Source organism: Sciurus vulgaris, assembly GCF_902686455.1.
Source record: "Sciurus vulgaris genome assembly, chromosome: 10".
Lineage (NCBI taxonomy): Eukaryota > Metazoa > Chordata > Mammalia > Rodentia > Sciuridae > Sciurus > Sciurus vulgaris.
The window spans coordinates 58,208,490-58,224,700 of record NC_136470.1 but is presented as its reverse complement, the minus strand read 5'-3'; positions in this window follow the sequence as shown (position 1 = coordinate 58,224,700).

Genomic DNA, 16,211 nt, shown 5'->3' with positions numbered 1-16,211 from the left:
GTCGTTGGTCTTGAGCAAAGTAGAAAAGAGAGGCTCTCCCAGGAAGAAGTGCTGAAAGGAGTAGATTCTGTGCTACCCAGAGAATGATTAATATTAAGGTTCCAGGTAAATGGACAAAGGTACCCCACTGAGGAAATGGGAGGAGGAAAAACAAAATCCATGACCCCATGTGTGCTTCACAGTGTGTTCGAGTGTTTGAGTGTGAGTATATGAAGTTATGTATAGTCCCAAATATCAACTGTTTTAACTTCTCCCATAACCTGAAATTTTCATGATTAAACACGCTCCTCTGATTTAAGGTATTTTCTCCCAAACCCTCTGTACAAATGCAAATATTTGCACAGGGAATTAACTAGGAAAGTTAACTCATTGGCAATATCCCCATGGTTTGTGAGATTCCCTTTTGATAAAAAAAAGGTAGCAGAGCCCTCAAGGACAGCAAATTCTTCTGTGAAGGAGGGAAAATTAAAAAGAAAAAAAAATCCTTTTGCCTGCTAGGCTTCTGGGTCCCTGGAAAGGGACTGCAGAAGAGAGGACCACAGAACTTGCTGCAGCTCTGTGGTCACAGCAATCCTGGGCCATCCGGTGGGGCAGCTGTCCCAAAGGGTTAAGAGAGATACACCTAAGATTGGTAAAAGGTCTATATTCTGTTTCGTTTGAGGATTAATTTCTAAATGGCATGCTTTATGTTTTAAGGACTCTTTTGCAACCTGGAACCTGTTTTCTTGAAAGAGCAATATGCCAAATATGACATCCTTCGAGACATCAAGTTTGATGGGCAGACCTTGCCCTGAAAAGGTTTGCATCAGTTCCCCCGCTTGCTTGTAGAATCTCTGAGACAGGCACAGTCCTGGGACTCACGGATTTCCTTTGTTTCTGGAGTTTAATTCTTGTCTCTTTATTCTGTCCTCTCTATTGATGTTTCATGGCCTTGGGGCTCATGTACCTTCTGCACAGAGTACCCTTACATGACTGGCTCTCTGTATCCTTCCTAATAAGATTTAGTTTTACCCCAAATTTTATTACCACGCCTTTTGAATTCTCCTTTTATGAGAATGAAGCCAAGAACAAAAGAGCTATTTTATAAGGCTAACGTGAAATACACAGGATAATTAAATACAACACAATTCCTTTTCAATTCTTGTAGAAGATTTTGCAGATCTCTGCTTTAGGGTAATTAGAGATATTTTTTTTCCTTGTTTTCTTTTTGAAAGAGGGTAACTGAAAACAGTGGGAAAACCATGAACTTTGGACCCAGACAGACATGAATTTGAACCAACCCCACCTCATGCTTGAAGTGTGGTTGAACAAGTTGTACATTTCCCTAAGCCGCACCCTTGGCTCGAATAGAAATCCCTGTACTGCGGAGTTGTTGTAAGAATTAAACATGATTATTGAATCCTAAGGCTGCTTTTTGTACTAAATAAGTTCATGTACATCAAGTAATTAACAAAGTACCAAAAAAAGCTCTATAAATGCCATGCATTTCTATTAATGTTATTAATAAAAGTTATAAGCTCTAAGAAAACCAGAGATGAAAAAGATTATTAAGCTAGTCAGGGAACAGAGAGCAAGCATTGAGCAGGGAGGAATAAAGTTGTATTCTTTCTCACTTTGAGTTTAGGTCCTGATTTTCATGACTCTGGGCACCAGTAAGGGAAGAAGGATGAGTGTCGCTGAGGGCAGGAAAGATGCAGCGGGAGGAAAATGACAACAGAGAGACTCTCAAGCAGCCACACTGTAGCAGCATCCGTAATGGCTTGAAATGGGAGATGCCATTATCATAAAAGCATGTAAACAAGGAAGTGGAGCTGTCATTGTCTTAAAGTCACTTAGTCAATGACATTTATATTTTTGTCTGATTATGAAAGTAATACGTGTTCCTACTGAAAACTTGGAATATACAGAAAAACACAAAGACTGCAGTGAAAATAATGTGCAACACAGAGAGGATCATTTATCATCTAGGGTTAGTCCTTGTGCCTTATCTATATATTTCTAAATCTCTTCTGCAAATTTGGCTTATTTTATAAAAATAGCATACCTACTTTTTCACTTAATTATGTAACATGAGCATTGTCCCATGTTATTAAATATTCCTCTAGTTTTTTCAAAATGTTATTAAATATTTCAAACATATAAAAACAGAGACAAGAATAATGACCCTCATATGCCTAACCCCCAGTTCAATAATTATTAACTCATGACCAGTTTTCTTTTATCTATACACTATCCACTCTTTCCACCCGCTCCTTAGATTATCTTGAAGCGAATCCCAGATACCATGGAATTTTATCTACAAGTATTTCAGTATGCATGTGTGATTCTCTGTATATTGAAAAGGTTAGAAAGAATGTCTAACCTAGAAGCAAAGAATACCTTTCATGCCAAGATTATGGACTCAATGCCATTTTCCACTAAAAGTAAACAAGGTTTCTTGAATAAATTTCAGAAGTGATCAAGATGAGCCTGGACCACCTTACAACAGAAAACAAAAGTGTACAAGAATACTCGGGTCACATCCAAAGAATTCAGGCAGTTGTCCAGTGGATAAAGATGTGGTTTAAAAATACTGAAAAAGATCATTTCAGTGAGTTGAAAAGTATGGAATGTGTATAAATCTGTGAATTCACAATGAATCAAACTATTCATGGGCAGCTTCAAAAGAACAAAATTACTATTTTAATACCACAGAGACACAAAGTATTCATATGGGCTCTCCTTTAAAAACTGTATCTTGAAGGGGCTGGGGATATAGCTCAGTTGGTAGAATGCTTGCCTAGCATGCATGAGGCCTTCCGTTCAATTCCCAGCACCACACACACACACAAAAAAATTGTATCTTGAGATCAACAAATAACTAATATTAGAAACTTCCTCTTTATTTAATATACCAGCCTATAAAAGTAGAAAAAATGGCAAGATAGAACACCATTTTTAGCCCTTGTGATTTAATGACGTGACATCACTGAAGAACAAATAAACAAGAACAAACTAAAAAAACAAACTCCTGGTACTTTTTTGTTCACAATTATTCATCTCCTTTCCAACCTTGCTGAGATTTCCTGGCATGCCCCACTGGCTATGAACTTGGTCACGAGACCACCTCTGACTAGTGGAATGGGAGTTTGATGCCTTAGTGGCCCTGAGCTTACTTCCAAGATCTGAATAGACCTCTTCTGACCTATCCATCAGCATGCTCAGACCTAAATAGTCAAGAGTTGATTGTTTGACAAAGGCTGAATATTCTCTCCAATATGTGGATGCTGGCTCACAATATGCAGTGGGGAGGGAGGATTGGAGATTCACCAGATTGGATAGGGGGGGGAATGAGGGGAAGGAAGGGGAATGTGAATGGGAAAGACAGTAGAATGAATTGGACATAAGTTTTCTAAGTTCATATGTGAATACACAACCAGTGTAACTCCACATCAGGTACAACCACAAGAATGGGAAGTTACACTCCATGTATGTACAATCTGTCAACGTACATTCTACTGTCATGTATAACTAAAGAAAGAAGTGGAAGCTGGAGGGTTATAGACAGTTGTAACCTGGATGTTCCCACATATGCCTAATTGGCCCCTTGTAGTGGAATGCAATTGAAAGTGTGACAAGGGATGAGCCAGAGATCTCATCTGTACTTTCATTTAGTCTTCTAAATGTGAAGGGTTGGTCCAATTGATCTAAAGAGTTTTCAGGACAGTATTCCATAGGCAATGGGGAGTCAGGGAAGGGTTTTCAAGCATGGCAGTGCCGTGGTGAGAATGAGGTTAGGAAGGGTTTTTGAGTTGCCCCACAGAGGTTGGATTGACAAGAGTGAGGAGGCAGCAAGTGGTTCAGCTCAGAGGCTCCTGCAATAATATAAATAAAAGGTGATGAATCAGCTGGGATAGGGATGGAAACAGAAATTCAGGAACAATCCAATACCATCAAATTGCATGGTCATATAATCTCCCCTTCTGAAAAATTACAGCATTGCTCAAGCATTTTCAGATCTTCTTCTACCTAATAGTTCTATCATCAAATCTCAGGAAGCCAAGGCTGTAAAAGATGATGGCGACTAAATTCAAGTGTCAGTTAAATTATTTTTGGATTTTGTTCCTATGTATGAGTCAAAGGAGGGGAAGTTGGGGCAGAAGGACAGTGTTCATATAGGAGAGAGAACACAGTGAGATAACCGCAACAGAAAACACTTCAAGAACTAGATGTACCAGAAGTTGGTAGGAGAAGGCTAACCGTGAAATTATGGTGGTGGAACAAAGGGAATTTTCAGCCAGGAGATGGAAGGAAGATGGGGGGTACTGTGAAATTAAAGGAAAAGGCAGAGTAGTTACTTGTAGCTATTCTTTTGTTATATCTCTGAAATATGTGTGCTTGAGGAATGAATAGAAAGTAATTGATTTGAAATAGAAAAAGCATTAAAGCTTGGAAATACAGAAACATGAGAAATGACCATGAATTAAATGTTTGAAATGGTTTTTAGTGCTTTCTTTGGTTCACCAAAGTCACCTTAGCAAAATATTTTAATAACATTTTGAAACAAAATAGTCATTGGACATTTTGGAAGAAAATATCTGTACTGATTCAAAGCAAACCATCTGACTAAAAATCATGAAAATGATTATAGGGCTCCACGGGGCAGCTCTTGCCTCCATGTGGGTTCATTCCACAGAGGATGTCATATTGTCAACCCCAGAGCATCTCTCAGGTCTCTCAGGTCTGGTTTTCTAGATGCAAAACTCAAAATGGGTGATGTGCCCCAAGGACAGCCAGAAGTGGTCATTACCCAGCTCTGCAGGTACTACAGGATAGGTGCACTGCAGGATGAAACTATAAGGCAGATCTGGGGAGCACTGATTGCCCACTATACCATCCAGTCATCTTCAGCCTGGAGACACATCATACAATGACTAAATAACGTGCTTTTGTCAAAAGCCAAAATCAAAAGACTATGAGATAGTTTAATGCAGAGAAAAAAAATCCTGTGGATGGAGGTAGCATAGCTGGAGAAAGCTTTCTGTTCTACTGAGGTTTTGAGTATTAGGGTAAGTCAGTCCCTCTAAGTTTGGTTCCTCATTCATAAAATGTTGAGTCATAGCAGAAGATAAATATGATGTGCACATGTGATATACAAGTGAACCATGCTTTCATTTTTTTATATTAATAGAAAAGGTCTGGAATGCCATCTGCTGAGGCGGATACTAAGTTATCCCTTAGCAAGGGCACTGTGGACTGTGACAGAGCAATGCGAAGACATGGTGAAGAGCAGACTCTGAAGGCAGATGTTTGGGGGCTCAAGAAAGTCATCTAACTCTCCTGCTTCAGTTTCCTCTTCTGAAAATGGGAGTAGGTAAAAAGCTATCTTCTAAGGTTGTTTTAAAAATTAATATGAGCAAATATTTAAAAAATCATTCGGGACAGTACCCAGCATGTAGGAGGAAGAATGTAACTGTTAGATATTTATATCCTTTTTATTTTGCTTATCCCTGCTTTATAATTTTTCTACAGCGATTACACATTAATTTTACAATAAGACAAATATATAAAACCAAAAAAAATTCCTCATAACATATGAACTGTTAACAAATGTCAGACACTTTAATTAATTTCTATTCTAAGTAGAAATAAGCTAGTTAAAATGGTTAAAGCAACACGTCAGAGAACAATGGCCAGAGCCTTCTACTGCTCCATTCAGAAGCATAAAGGTTCTTAGGACTGAGAATTTTTGCATGAATTTTTGCTATCATTTTTCTCTCTCTGCTTGCACAGCAGTGGGAACCTAAAGTCCTGCCTTGCCTATTGTTTTGTTCACAGCCAACTCCGTAAATGCAACATCAATATTTCAGCCTTCAGTGGTGGGGTCAGACTGCAGAGTCGTCCAATCTGTGCAATGCTTTTTTTTTTTTTTTTTTTTTTTGAGTATAAGAAGGGAGCAGCTGCTGCCCCACTCACCAGACAAATGAATGCAAAATGGTCGAATCAGCAGTAGTTCTGTCAGACTCTCAGCCCTGTGGACAATAAACCTCTCCTGAGACCAGACACCTCCGTCACAGCCATGTACTGTCATGACCACCTGTGAACTCAGCACATTCTCCGCAAACCAGGTGTCTCTTGCCTAGGGTGTGAGTTCAGGACAGCCAATTGCTGTTTTTTCATGAATATTTCGCTGGTTAAAGCAAGACCAATATGGAAGAAAATTATTACTGGAATCATTTACTTTCCTGGGAAGTTTCCTCTTACCGCTCAGGAGGCATGAGGAAGTGGCGGCACCTCCTCCCCCTTACACACACACACACACACACACTGCTCTAGGTCAAATTATCATCAAAGAGTCAGTAGGATATCTCTTAAAATGGGCTGCTGCAATCATGCTTTCAATCCAGCCACTACACTTGGCAGGTAATTGCAAGCCAGGGGCAAGCCACAAATACCATTAAATACAGACATTATCATTCCTGACGCCCACAAGCGCCATCGTAATAATGAACTACCAGTGTGCTCAGATCTCCTGATCACAGGGACTACACATTTCACAAGAACTTTGAAAGTCCAGACTAATGGAGGAATTCTCCAGGCTATAAGATTTCCTTGGACACTAGATGAATTCTGAAGGATAAAGTTAATCGAGGTAAAACAAAAATGGTAATGGATTTGCTCTAAATTTAGAGAGCAGGAAGGATTTTCTTTTTTGGTTCAGCTGTTTCCCTCCAAGATATCTTTCTGTCTTCTTCCAGAGAGTCTATTAGCATGGCTCTCTAGACCTAATTGGCAAATGGAAATAAATAAATCATGGGCACCCACCCAAGCATTTTGAGGGAATTTATAGCTAGCATTGTGTATATTGATCAAAACAGGCATCCTGCCACAGTCGATGAGGTCCCTGGCAGACAGATCTCAGAAAACTGAGCAAAATTATAATACCATAAACCTTAGAGTCACTAAACATTTCAGCACATTTCACAAATAAAGCATTACGATTTCTATAAGAGGAAATTATTCCTGATAGAGTCACCAGACTGTTTGGAGGTGGTAGCCATGAAAATACGAGACTCCAGGAAACCCACTTTATTTCCATTTTTGAAAAACCTTCAACAAGATTTGGTTTCAAAGGTAATTTTAAACATCATCAACCTGAGTGGGGGTGGGGACCCATGGGGAAATGTTTCATAAAGAGATGATGATTTTAAGAAATTCAAAGTTAACGGGCAAACAAGTATTTTTCTGGATAAAGAATCATAAGTAGCAGGGTCTCCCGAAAAAAAAAAAAAGTGCCACCTAACATATTTTATAAGTGATGGAAAGAGCGAGTACAGAAGAAGGAATACATTCAGGGTTGCAAAGACATTCATTGTCTCTAAGTATCTGAATGATATACTAAGGAAACAATTGAGTCTGTAAGGGACACATGACATTTGAGCTTCAGGATGGATAAGGCAGAGGAAATGCATTTAAGAAAAAAGAACAAAAATTGCCTACAGAATTTCAGACTCAAATGATTTGCCCAAATAATAAATATTTAGAGATTTTATTGCAAAATACAGGTGTGCAAACTCTGAAGAGGGACAACGTTGCCTTATAAAGAATCCTGAAGATGTGCTGCCGAAGTGTTGCTGAAGTCAAAATGGAAAATAAGTTCTGGATATCATTAGAATGACAACTAGGAAAAAAATGGAAAAGATTCTTCAAACTTTGCACGAAACCATGTTGTGTGCACATCTGGAAAACTGCTTCAGTTCTGGGCAAGAGCACTGAACTGAATGGGAACATGTATGGAGAGGACAGAAGGCCCGGTTCTCACATAAGGAGAGACATATCTTGAACATCAGGTTAAGAGGAATCCAACACTTGCTCAATAAAATTCCAAGTAGTGTTGAAAGGATCCATATGGCCTTCATCTCTGCCCTTCCCTTCTTGGGAAAACTTAATAAGATAAATATTTTATATTTCTAATTTATATTTTTAACTCTATTGAGGTAAGATGAATGAATTCCTAATCCCAGGTCCCATAGAAATCTTTCTCTTCTCATTTATCTGGACTTTCTCCATTGGCTATTCCCTTCTTGAAATTCTCTCCTCTTACAGTTCTTGTGTTGCCACCTGTCCCTGGGTTCCCTTCTGGCTTGGAATAGTTCTGGGCACTCCCCTGGATGCTCTCCCTCTACCTGCTTGCCTCTTGTTCTCCCTGCCCACTCATGATCTTAACTGTCCCAATAAGTTACCACCTACTCTCTGATCATTCCCACACTCTCCTCTCTTCCCACCCTTCTTCCCGGTCTCTAGGTTCATAGTTTCTGTTGTCAGTGGACGTGCCAGCCCAGTGTTCCTTACAAATGTAAAAATAACATGCCTGAAATCAAACCCAAGGTTCTTTCTGCACCCCCACTCACTCCCTTTCAGTCTCTGTTCCAATGCCACATGCTGAGCCTTGGGTAAATGAGGAAGGGGCACCACTTGTCTTGTCCACCCCAGAGTGGGAAGTTGTTAGCCCTCACACCCCCTCTCCTGGATATCTTTGTAGAGTGTACAGACTGAGCAACTCTTTGTGGTAGGCGACTCTGTCTCCTTATCACCCAAAGTTGAAAACTCAGGATTATCGCTTTCATACTTATTCAGGCTTCCTGTTCTATTTTACCTTGGAGGAATCTGTACTGTATTTCCTAAAGAAATATCTATAGAAAGAATGCTTTTGCCTGGCTTGCTGATCCTCAATTCCTATAGTACATAACAGTAAACCTTCATTGCTTTATTGTCCATTGTTGCTGGGATGCGGGGGCGGAGTAGATGACTCTTTAGGGTAGAATTCCTTATCCTACTTTGGAGACTACTAGTTATAAAGCCCAAACTTCATAGCACAATGTACAAGAACTTTTATCACTGGCAACAAAATACCTTTTCACACTGGTGTTCCATTCCTCCATTCCTCTGTGCTGGCTCTACCCAGAACAGTATTTGGTGTTTCTTAACTGGGAGCACCATGCCCCATGTCTCTGTACATTTGCACATGCTATGGATCTCTGGAACTTCCCCATCCCTTTCTTTTCTTTCCAGGCTTAGCTCAAAGATGTTTCCTCCAATCTTTCCCAATCTCCTTCCCCAGCTACCACCCAGGGAAGAGTAAGTAAATACCTCCTTCTCCTGTGTGTCCACAGCTCCTCCTACACAAAGCACACACAGCGCTCTCATGGTAGTAAGTGATCTTCTTTACCTGTCTGCCTCCACCCAAACTAGATTTTCTCTCTCTGAAACAGAAGTCATGTATTACTCATCTTTGTATACTACAGATTTAGAACTGTTTGACGTATTATGGGTGCCTTGTGAAGGTTGAATGAGTGAATAAATATGAATAAACGAACTTAATTAAGGTCTCCTCAAATATGCTAGGCAGCTCCAGGAAGCAGAGTTCTCCCTTCTCCTATGTCCAAGAAGAGCTAGTGGAAAGAATTCAAAAACGGTGTGAGTCATCTAACTGTACTTTAACACACAGGAAAACCTATGTGTGCCAACAAGACCCTTCCAACCTCAAAATGTCATGTTTCTCTCCTCTCTCAGCCAGGAAGACACCTTTAGTGTCTACAGAAAGGTATTGAGGTTCTGTCAGTCTACTACTACTACTGCCAAATTCCAACAGGCACTAAACGTGCTGAAATGAGGCTATTTCCCAATGCTATCATGAATGGTAAGGGTTTTAAAATTTGTACATAGTTCTTCATAGTCCTTCCTTTAAAAGATGGAGCCCGATTCCTCTCTCCTTAAATATGTGCTGGAATTTGTAACTCATTTCTAAAGAATTAAGTAGAGGTGGTAATGCAAGACTTTTAGATCTTTAAGACTTCTAGAATGTTAAATGGTAAAAGGTAGCCTGGCTTCCTCCTGGCTTGCTTGCTCTCTCCTGGCTTGCTGGCAGTGAGGAAGCCTAGCTGCCACAGCTGAGAGGACTTCCCTACACAGAGGCCTGCATTGCATGCTGAAGAACTCATGTGTCCTATCAATGGCCGGGTGAGTGACCCCCTTTGGAAGCAGGTCCTGCAACCCTGTTCAAGGCTGCAGATGACTTCAAGGTCTGGAATATCTTAACTGCAAGTTCGTGAGAGACCCTGAGCCAAAACCATCCAACTAAATACAGGTTTGATTCTCCACCCTCAGAAACCCTGTGAGATAATAAATGTTTGCTCTTTTAAGACACTGAAGTTTGAAGTAATTTGTTAGACAGCAAAAAATAACTAATATATGCATTGACTTTCTTTGATTTGAGCCAACTCCCAGAATATTAGAAATAAGCCCTCCTTCCTTCTGCAAACCTCTGGAAAAGATAACTTTAATGCAAAAAGAAAAAAAAAAGGAAGTAATATTTTCTAAGGCAGGAAATAAATTTATGGAACTCATTAACCCACAAAGTGTGATAGATTGAACATATTTCTAGACTTAAGAAGGACTCAGCTATATTTATGGATGATGTTCATTTATTCACTCATTCATAAATCACTCTAAAGCACCTATTCTGTGTCAATCATTATACCTGATGATCGTATGCTACTTGGTCATTAAGGAAAATGGCTTATGCTTGGAGGAGGCATCAGGTGCCCTCTGAGGGTGTAATGACAGGCATCATGCCCTTCTTCAAACCACACCAAAGGGGCCCCTCTGGGAGAAGTGCGGGCTGTGAAGAAAAGACTTCAAGAGTATTCATTATGCCCTCCAATTTAGATCTCTGAGTTGATCCCTGGCTGACTTCTAAATAATAAACCTATCACTTTTTATCCCTATGGCACCCAATGAAGTTCTTTGAATAAGTGTGTCTTCTCCATTATGTGCTCCAGACACAGAGAAACGTGCAGATCACAGAACGTCACTAAAGCCAAAAACCTGCTGGAGTCTCACCATGCTTTTCCCATGCAGAAATTTTTAGATACTTTAACAGGAAACTTGAAGCACAGATGGAGAACGGATTTAATCTAAGTTAAGCACAGAAATGAGCGGGGGGTAGGGGCGATGGGGGAGGGGACCTGGAAAGCTTCAAAGATCAAAAATCTGTATGAGACTAAGGACTCGGATTGTATAAATCCTTGTAAGTGTTTTCATACACTGCTATTAAGGAACCTGTAATTAAGGTGGTGGAGAGTTTTCTTAAACACACACACACTCTCATAGGGAGATCAATCTCCTCTCATTAAAAAAAAAAAAAAAAAAAAAAAGGTAGATACACTAAGCCATTTCTGTGCCCCATGAAGGCACTGTGTGACTCTTGGAAATGCAGTCCCCCCATCAAGTCAAGTCAGTCTAACCAGTGGAAAGATACAATTTGCTGCACCTCTGAGAGCTTGCAGACAACAACACCTCCCTAGGAGCCTGCCATTTCTCCTACAAACCCAAACAAAGATGTATGGAAAAGCTCTGCCAGAGAACAGAGGAAATGTGTTTTCTTAGCTAGAGCCAAGGAGGGGATTTGTGTGACACTCCTGTTATCCCTTAACTAAGAACACATGCATACCACACACCTGCAGCTTCTCTGGAATAGAGCCTTATGACTTCATTCAGCCAACTTTCCTAAAGGGAAGGGTACAAATGGAAGCTTTACATTTCAGTCCAACCATTACTATCATCTCCCTTCTTCCAAGGACTAACTCACAATTGAAGGGCTTGAATAATTAGAACCCCTGTCATTTAAAAAAGCAGTCCAAACCAGGTAATATTTTAATAAAAGAGAGTATGATATGGGTCAAACTAGATCATTTCCTTAGCAAGGTACTCCTCAAAGAAGACCACAGCATTGGCTTAACTGACAACATACAAAATAAAAATTCTCAGTTACATATATGTATTTCAAAACAACGTAGTGTACATAATAAATATATACAATTCTATTTGTCAGTTAAAAAAAACTTAAAAATAGCAAAAATGAAAATTCTCAGGCCCCGACTCTAGACCTCCTGAATCAAAAACTCTGGGGTTGGACCTAATCATCTGCATTTTAACAAGTCTTCCAGGTGATCTGATGAAGGTTAAACTTTGAGAACCATAGCCTTAGAGATTCAAGTCATGTATGGTCTCACTCCATTGGCTAGTTATAGAAATATATGAATAGTAGGAGAGAACTTGGTAGTTTTCAAAGGTTATAAAGTAATCATGCTTCTGTACTTTCAGATGGCTTTCAGATAAAAATCCACGGCTTACCTAACTTATTTCAGGAAACATGGTTAAAATTTCAGAGAATATCTACCATTACATGTTAGAGTGAGGAGGCAATGTTTGTCTACCCTGTGTCTACCAATCTCAAACTCTCTGTAGGGATTTCATAGCTGAGTCTAGTCTATCACATTTCATCTTGGATTGATACTTTCCCAGGGGTGAAGGGCAACAGGCAGTGCTGCTTGCATGTTGGTAACAGGTAACTATGTTTGAGCTATGAAAGTACCCCACAGCCCAGGTAGAGGAAAGTGGTCGTCCAGCAACAATCTGGCACATCCAGGTAGCACAGAAAACACTAGATTTAGATAAAGACAGGCAAAGGACCATGATATTATGTCATCATTCCCTCCTGTTGCTCAATTTTTGCTTAGGAAATAAAAGCTTCCTTCAGAGTTGAAGAGGAGGAGAACCCATTGCTTCCACTTATATAAAGTAGCCTCTCAATTCAAGGCTTTCATAGCTATTAAGATAATGTTAGTACAGTGCTTCTGATTTACAAATGCAAAGAACTAAATAACTGTATGTGTAGTTTTATTATAAGCAGCAGGAAGTATGTCAGAACATTAAAAGACTGCAGATCAAATACCTCATTGTCCTTCTCTACATGCTTATTCCACTCCACCGTTATCGTTAATCTCAGGGATTGACCTATAATTTCTTTAATCATAACCACTCAATTATAGCCCTGAAGGTAAGGTTATTTTATCTCTTAATGTTGAGTGAAAGTGATTTCTACAATCGCATTTCTCAATGGTGGTCCATGGTAGATTACAAATAAATGGTAGAAAATGAATTAAAAACATACTTTTGAAATTTTTTGAGATGTCACATAACTTATTATATAATTGTCATTGTGATTTTCTCTGTGCCGTTTTTTTCTAAGAGAAGACTCCAGAACATTTTATAGGGGTAGTTATTTCAAATATATGGATTTTTTTAATTCTGTTTTTCTGTTTGTTTGTTTGTTTGTTTTCTTTTGTTTTTGTAGTTCTGTAAGTTTGCAGAGGTGGAAGAGGAAGCCAGACTGGTTAAGAAGCCCAGAGAAACTTTCAAGCCCTGGTTCTAAAGAAGGTTCTCAACCATATCAAATTATTATCATCTCAATATTCTTAGAACAGACCTAAAAAACAAGGCAGCATTTAAAACTCTTGGTCTATCTGTCCCAACAATATAATGATTTCTGTTAACGCTGATACCATAATGCCCAAAACTTGAGAAAATAAATCCTTTACTTAGGCCTCCATGTCTAGAATGGTAGAGCAGATGTCTGATAATTTCCAAGTCTCCCTTTCTGTCCTGTTCTCAGATAGTGGGGTAACATTCTTTTTCACTAATGCAATAGTTATTTCAAGCTCCCATTTCTCCATACCTGCCTTCTATTATGAGGACTAAAAACATAAGATTGTTTGCCTTCTCAGTTTTGCTCTCAGGTAGGGGTAGTCAAGTGACACATTCTAGCTAATGAACTAAAAATGACATCTGGGAAATCTTTTTCTCCAGGACATAAAAAATACAAAAGCCTTTTTTACTTCTCCCTATTCCTTCTTGCTTAAAATGCTGGTGTTGGGACATTATGCCCATTGTGTGGCAATTGTGTGACCTACACCCAATAATTCAAGAACAAAAAGTGCTCACATTGAGGATGAAGAAGTGAAGGAGGGAAAATCTCCAGGCATGTCACTGAATCACTAGATCAAACTCAGAAATATCTACCTCCTTAAATAAAATAATTAAATATCTTGATTAAGATGTTACTGCATGGGTGTCTAGTATTTGCAGCCCAAGCCGTTTATAATTTTAATAGATACCATAGTTCAGACCATATGTCTTAGCTCTTTGTTGAGAACATATCAGGACTGGGAGTGTAGCTCCATGGTAGAGCACTTGCCTAATATGCACAAGGCCCTGCATTCAATTCCCAGTACACCATAAAAGGAAGAAAGAGAGGAAGGAAGGAAGGAGGAAACAAAGAGAATATTAACGTACCACAGTAATCCATAAGTCATCAAAGTTTTCTTTAGAAGAGGTTACCTAGCCAGCCCAGTGACACCCACCGATAATCCCAGCAACTTGGGAGCCTGAGGCAGGAAGGAGGATCTCAAGGTTCAGGCCAGTCTCAGAAACTTAGCAATACCCTCAATAACTTAGCAAGACTTTGTCACAAAATAAAACATAACAAAGAACTGGGGATGTAGCTAAGGGGAAAGCACCCCTGCTTTCAATTCCCAGTGTCCCCTTCCAAAAAAGAACAGGTTTCCTACATATTCTTTTCTTTCCATTCATGTTGTTTTCCTTTGTAATGTATGAATCAAAATCTGTTTGGGCCCAAGAATCTTTTTGTAAGGAAGTTTAGTATCAATTTTTATTTTAGGGACATTGGAGACAACAGATTAGGAATCTTTTTTTTTTTTTTCTTTTTTGTGGTGCTGCGGATTGAACCCAGGGCCTATGAGCATGCAAGGCAAGCACTCTACTAACTGAGCTATAACCCCAGCCCACCAGATTAAGAATCTTAAGCTCAGAAATATTAAATAAAAATGTCCAAAGTCTCCTTAATAAAGATCAGAGTCAGGATGAGTCCCAAGATGTTTCTTAGGGCAGTGAGTCCACTCCTTTCTCCTCAGCCAAACCCTCCTCTACCACATTCCTACATAACTTGGTTTGCTTTATTTATGAAACTCTATATACTGTCTTTCATTGTAAATATTTGTATATAAGAAAATTATGTTCATAATCATTGTCAATACAATGAATTGTCAAAAGATTGTATTTATTCATACACTAGTTTCCTCATTTTAAGCCTTTGAGTACAGGACTTGTGGTCCTGAGAAATTACTTCTGTACACTGAGGTACCAACCCACTGAGTACCTGGTACTTGATAAGAAACTTCAGTTCCTATTAGGAAAAATGTTTGGTTATAACTGTTATGATTTACATGTGAAATGTCCTCCAAAAGCTCATGAGGGAAAAAATGAAAGTTTAGAGGTAGAATGACTGGGTTACGAGAGCCTTAATCTAATCTATGCATTGATCCACTGACAAATTAACTGAGTGGTAACCGTGGACAGGTAGGGTGTGACTAGAGGAGGTGGGTCATAGGGGCCGTGCTTTTGGGGTATAGATTTTGTCGGTGGTGGGTGTAGCTCTTGCCTCTCTGCTTTCTGATAGTCATGTTCTATGCTGCTTTCCTCTGTCACATCCTTCCACCATGATGTGTTGCTTCACCTTGGGACCAGAGCTGCAGACCCTGCCATGACTTAGACCTCTGAAACCATGAGCACCAAATAAACTTTTCCTCCTCTAAAATTGTTCTTATTGGGTCTTTTGGTTACAGTGGTGAAAAACTAAAACAACAGCCATTACTCTATTAGGACTTTTAGAAAAAAAAAAAAACTTTATTAAAATAAAGGTTGATGAGAACTTATTTAAATATGAAATAAAATTCTAGTGGATTACAATATTTTATAAAATTGAGTTATATGCTCACCATTAAAAATGATAGGTATAGAATAAGGTAAGACTAAAGCAGAGATTTTGTAAAACTCTTGGTACACTAAGGACGTCTCACAGATGTAAATTGTTATCACTCATAAAATTACCAGTGATGAGATCATCAGCATATTGTTGAAGCTAAATCGTCGTTTAAAAAACATGGGCTGGGGCTGGAGTGGTAGCTCAGTGGTAGAGTGCTTGCCTCGCATGTGTGAGGCCCTGGGTTCAAACCTCAGCACCACGTGTAAGTAAAGGCATTGTGTCCATTTGCAACTAAAAAATATTTTTAAAAATATGGGCTAATATAAAAACAAACACATATGCCCACACACACATAGACTTATAAAAATCATTGGATTTCAGCAACATAAAGGTTCAAAATACCTTTTATCTCATTTCTTAAGAAACTACTGGTATCATTTTAGGTAGGTAAACATAAGAAAGGAGGCAAAACAATACCTTCAACCTGAAGACTGGTAATTTTTAAAAAACCATCTAGCTCTTGTTCTAACTGTCTAAAAATAAAAAT